General features: G+C 57.2%; 1 non-coding gene across 1 annotated transcript; it reads right to left on the bottom strand.

Annotated features, from left to right (window-relative positions):
- Window positions 1-873: 873 nt before the first annotated feature.
- On the bottom strand, window positions 874-2,688 carry LOC119451220 (small subunit ribosomal RNA). The gene has a single exon (XR_005191746.1). It is a non-coding gene; the product is annotated as a small subunit ribosomal RNA (ribosomal RNA).
- Window positions 2,689-6,030: the final 3,342 nt, after the last annotated feature.

The raw sequence follows: 6,030 nt of genomic DNA, 5'->3' as shown, positions 1-6,030 counted from the left end.
TCCGTAAATCCTCTTTCGACGTGCGGCGCCTTCCCAAAGCGCACAAGTCCGTTAACCGCGGAACGCGTCCGACGTAGCAAAGCCGCGTTTCCTCTCGTACTTCGCAGCAGCGCCGCCTTTCCCTCGGCGGCGGGCGAATAGCCTGCCAACGTCGTCGCATTCAACCGCGATCTCGACATCTCGCGCGTCACGAGCAGGAGCCGACCGGCAGCCTCCGGCCCTGTCGGGCTCGGTGGCACTTGCCGCGGAGGACGGGAGGGCGTTATGGGCCACGGTTCCTATTGTACTTGGCAGCCACACCCTCGTACCGCCAGTTCCATGACCGACCGAATGCCGCGCCGTTCCTTCAGTACTTGGGCAGCAACATAGTCGGGTCGTTACTCCATACTCGCCGCAGGAAGCGACCGGCAGCCGCCAGCCTTTTCAGACTCGGCGGCGTTTGCCGCGGAGGACGGGAGAGCGCTTGCACCGCAGTTCCAACTATGAATGATGGATGGCAGGCAGCTTTAGCTCTCGACCGCCAGTTCCTTGACCGACCTCTACCGTTCCTCTCGTACTGGGCAAAGCTTTGTCGGGTCGTCTTACTCCCATTCCGCGCATGAGCGTCGAGGCGGACTGAAAGCCCACCCATGAAAGTGCGTTACGCCGTTTGTACCCACGGGCGCGGCCAAGCCAACCGTCCAAGGTTGCAGCCGCCGCCCGCTGGGCGCAACAAATTGGGCACGGGGCGCCCCTCAGAATTCAGGCAGTCCCCGCGCATGTTCGGGTATAGCCGTCCCCGCGTCCAAGCGGGGACAGCGGCGGAAAGCGTCGGGCGCAGCGAGCCGCTCCACCCACACGGGGCAGAAACGATCGTCACCCTTCACAGTCCGGTAATGATCCTTCCGCAGGTTCACCTACGGAAACCTTGTTACGACTTTTACTTCCTCTAAATGATCAAGTTTGGTCATCTTTCCAACAGACCGGCGCAACCGAAAGGCCGCGCCGGACATCGGTCCGAAGACCTCACTAAATCATTCAATCGGTAGTAGCGACGGGCGGTGTGTACAAAGGGCAGGGACGTAATCAACGCGAGCTTATGACTCGCGCTTACTGGGAATTCCTCGTTCAAGGGGAACAATTGCAAGCCCCTATCCCAATCACGAAAGAAGTTCCACGGGTTACCCAGTCTTTTCAGACAGGGATAAAGACACGCTGCTTCCTTCAGTGTAGCGCGCGTGCGGCCCCGGACATCTAAGGGCATCACAGACCTGTTATTGCTCTGTTTCGTGCGGCTAGGAGCCGCTTGTCCCTCTAAGAAGGTTGTAAGGTGCTGGGAACCCCGCACCTATTTAATAGGCTAGAGTCTCGTTCGTTATCGGAATTAACCAGACAAATCGCTCCACCAACTAAGAACGGCCATGCACCACCATCCACCGAATCAAGAAAGAGCTCTCAATCTGTCAATCCTCCCAGTGTCCGGGCCGGGTAAGTTTTCCCGTGTTGAGTCAAATTAAGCCGCAGGCTCCACTCCTGGTGGTGCCCTTCCGTCAATTCCTTTAAGTTTCAGCTTTGCAACCATACTTCCCCCGGAACCCAAATACTTTGGTTTCCCGGAAGCTGCCCGCCGAGTCATTTGAGTAACTCAGGCGGATCGCTGGTTGGCATCGTTTATGGTCAGAACTAGGGCGGTATCTGATCGCCTTCGAACCTCTGACTTTCGTTCTTGATCAAAGAAAACATTCTTGGCAAATGCTTTCGCAGTAGTTCGTCTTGCGACGGTCCAAGAATTTCACCTCTAGCGCCGCAATACGAATGCCCCCGTCTGTCCCTCTTAATCATTACCTCGTATTCCAAAAACCAACAGAACAGAAACGAGGTCTTGTTCTATTATTCCATGCAAGTTTATTCAGGCGACTCGCCTGCGTTGAGCACTCTAATTTTTTCAAAGTAAAAGCACCGGCCTTCTCGAGGCACACAATGAAGTGCACCAAGAAAGGACCGGCATGATGTTCAGTCCGAGCCGTCGCATCGGGTAGATGCACTACTCGTCTGGAACTGAGATCCAACTACGAGCTTTTTAACCGCAGCAGCTTTAGTATACGCTATTGGAGCTGGAATTACCGCGGCTGCTGGCACCAGACTTGCCCTCCAATTGATCCTCGTTAAAGGATTTAGAGTGTACTCATTTCAATTACGGGGCCTCAAAAGAGTCCCGTATTGTTATTTTTCGTCACTACCTCCCCGTGCCGGGAGTGGGTAATTTGCGCGCCTGCTGCCTTCCTTGGATGTGGTAGCCGTTTCTCAGGCTCCCTCTCCGGAATCGAACCCTGATTCTCCGTTACCCGTAACAACCATGGTAAGCAAGTAACCTACCATCGAAAGTTGATAAGGCAGACACTTGAAAGAAACGTCGCCGGCTCGTGGCCATGCGATCAGCACAAAGTTATCCAGAGTCACCACACAATACGGGCCGAAACCCGATCGATCTTGGTCTAATAAAAGCACCCGTCGCCCAAAGGGCTTCAGGCTCACTGCATGTATTAGCTCTAGAATTGCCACAGTTATCCAAGTAGGAAGAAACGATCTAAGGAACCATAACTGATTTAATGAGCCATTCGCGGTTTCGCCTTATTTCGGCATGTACTTAGACATGCATGGCTTAATCTTTGAGACAAGCATATGATTACTGGCAGGATCAACCAGGTAATCGTTCAACTGCGCGTCCAGCCATGCCGGACGCCGTTGTTGCGACGCCGAGGCCACCTTCAGGCGCCTCAGCACGCTTCGTTTTTGCAAAGCCCACCTCTTTGCACAGTCCGAGATGACGGCGTTCGAGCTCGCTACGGCGCCCTCCCCGCAGGGCTGGGTATCGCCACGCGGCAAGAAGCACGCACACTCTCGATAGATTCGTTGCGTCGACTCGGTCACGGCTTGCGGGATTTGCCATCAGCCCGCAGCACTGGTGGACCGATCGGCGCTTGCAACGTAGCCGAGACGGCAAAGCCGCCAAGCGACGGGTCACGCCCGCGCCTTCGGCGCTTTCTTATTTGACTCGTCCGAGGACGATGCGGAACACACCTCGATATCGTGGATACGGCGTCGTCCGACAACCAGCCCCTAACGCATCAAGCGGATGAGGCTGCAGACGATTGCCGAGGGATCCACGGGAGAGGCTCCGGGGACACGCTTGACGGGCACGGAGCCCGCCGCATATCAGACACCCAGGTCGCACGCACTCGGGGGGCGACTGCACTCCAACCCCCATATAATAGCAGCGATAAGTACCCAGACCTCCATGGGGCCGTACTCGTGGCATTTTCGACGGGGATTTGGCGGAAATCGTGCCGCACCTTGACGAACTTTGAAAGTTTACGTCGGCTGCACAGGGCCGAAGTCGTGAAAACCAACACCGCGCAAGAGGGTCGTGATCGTCAATGTTTCGCCAGCGGCGAGTACGGCTTCGCGAATATTCACGTGCCTGAACCACCGCGCATCCTGTGCTGACTTTCACGGCGAACGAGCTTTCCGCTGCCGCACTTTCTCTGCAAACGTTGTGCCACGCACGGTGCTGTGCTCCATGACCGTTGTTTTGGACGGTGGCTTGCGTACTCGTCGGCGTATTTCCACCTCTCGCGTGCACCACGGTGCCCCAGCTCACCGATACAAGGCAAACGTGCGAGCCGCTTTCGGTATTTCCACGGAAAAGTTGCGCTGAACGTCGGCTTGCGCGCGCCGCCCCGGCTGACGCGGTTTCGGACTTTGTCTCTGCGAGCGGTCGCGTACTCGTCGGCGCAATTCCCGACGTCGCCGCAGTGCGTGAATCGCACAAAACGCACCCGGACACCACAAATTGAAAAGTGGTACGATGTCGGCCGGGGCCGCATACCTCTATATAATAGCAGCGATAAGTACCCAGACCTCCATGGGGCCGTACTCGTGGCCGCCGGCGGCAGTTAGCGCCGAAAGAAATTCCTCATTTTTGCTTTTCAAGCCGTGTTTCTGCCTCTCGCGTGCACCACGGTGCCCCAGCTCACCGATACAAGGCAAACGTGCGAGCCGCTTTCGGTATTTCCACGGAAAAGTTGCGCTGAACGTCGCTTGCGCGCGCCGCCCCGGCTGACGAGCTTTCGGACTTTGTCTCTGCGAGCGGTCGCGTACTCGTCGGCGCAATTCCCGACGTCGCCGCAGTGCGTGAATCGCACAAAACGCACCCGGACACCACAAATTGAAAAGTGGTACGATGTCGGCCGGGGCCGCATACCTCTATATAATAGCAGCGATAAGTACCCAGACCTCCATGGGGCCGTACTCGTGGCCGCCGGCGGCAGTTAGCGCCGAAAGAAATTCCTCATTTTTGCTTTTCAAGCCGTGTTTCTGCCTCTCGCGTGCACCACGGTGCCCCAGCTCACCGATACAAGGCAAACGTGCGAGCCGCTTTCGGTATTTCCACGGAAAAGTTGCGCTGAACGTCGCTTGCGCGCGCCGCCCCGGCTGACGAGCTTTCGGACTTTGTCTCTGCGAGCGGTCGCGTACTCGTCGGCGCAATTCCCGACGTCGCCGCAGTGCGTGAATCGCACAAAACGCACCCGGACACCACAAATTGAAAAGTGGTACGATGTCGGCCGGGGCCGCATACCTCTATATAATAGCAGCGATAAGTACCCAGACCTCCATGGGGCCGTACTCGTGGCCGCCGGTGGCAGTTAGCGCCGAAAGAAATTCCTCATTTTCTCTTTTTAAGCCGTCTTTCCACCTCTCGCGTGCACGACGGTGCCCCAGCTCACCGATACAAGGCAAACGTGCGAGCCGCTTTCGGTATTTCCACGGAAAAGTTGCGCTGAACGTCGCTTGCGCGCGCCGCCCCGGCTGACGAGCTTTCGGACTTTGTCTCTGCGAGCGGTCGCGTACTCGTCGGCGCAATTCCCGACGTCGCCGCAGTGCGTGAATCGCACAAAACGCACCCGGACACCACAAATTGAAAAGTGGTACGATGTCGGCCGGGGCCGCATACCTCTATATAATAGCAGCGATAAGTACCCAGACCTCCATGGGGCCGTACTCGTGGCCGCCGGTGGCAGTTAGCGCCGAAAGAAATTCCTCATTTTCTCTTTTTAAGCCGTCTTTCCACCTCTCGCGTGCACGACGGTGCCCCAGCTCACCGATACAAGGCAAACGTGCGAGCCGCTTTCGGTATTTCCACGGAAAAGTTGCGCTGAACGTCGCTTGCGCGCGCCGCCCCGGCTGACGAGCTTTCGGACTTTGCCTCTGCGAGCGGTCGCGTACACGTCGGCGCAATTGCCGACGTCGCCGCAGTGCGTGAATCGCACAAAACGCACCCGGACACCACAAATTGAAAAGTGGTACGATGTCGGCCGGGGCCGCATACCTCTATATAATAGCAGCGATAAGTACCCAGACCTCCATGGGGCCGTACTCGTGGCCGCCGGTGGCAGTTAGCGCCGAAAGAAATTCCTCATTTTCTCTTTTCAAGCCGTCTTTCCACCTCTCGCGTGCACGACGGTGCCCCAGCTCACCGATACAAGGCAAACGTGCGAGCCGCTTTCGGTATTTCCACGGAAAAGTTGCGCTGAACGTCGCTTGCGCGCGCCGCCCCGGCTGACGAGCTTTCGGACTTTGTCTCTGCGAGCGGTCGCGTACTCGTCGGCGCAATTCCCGACGTCGCCGCAGTGCGTGAATCGCACAAAACGCACCCGGACACCACAAATTGAAAAGTGGTACGATGTCGGCCGGGGTTGCATACCTCTATATAATAGCAGCGATAAGTACCCAGACCTCCATGGGGCCGTACTCGTGACCGCCGGCGGCAGTTAGCGCCGAAAGAAATTCCTCATTTTTGCTTTTCAAGCCGTGTTTCCACCTCTCGCGTGCACCACGGTGCCCCAGCTCACCGATACAAGGCAAACGTGCGAGCCGCTTTCGGTATTTCCACGGAAAAGTTGCGCTGAACGTCGCTTGCGCGCGCCGCCCCGGCTGACGAGCTTTCGGACTTTGCCTCTGCGAGCGGTCGCGTACTACGTCGGCGCAATT

This window comes from Dermacentor silvarum, chromosome 4, assembly GCF_013339745.2.
Source record: "Dermacentor silvarum isolate Dsil-2018 chromosome 4, BIME_Dsil_1.4, whole genome shotgun sequence".
Lineage (NCBI taxonomy): Eukaryota > Metazoa > Arthropoda > Arachnida > Ixodida > Ixodidae > Dermacentor > Dermacentor silvarum.
This window is presented reverse-complemented; position numbering and strand designations above follow the sequence as displayed.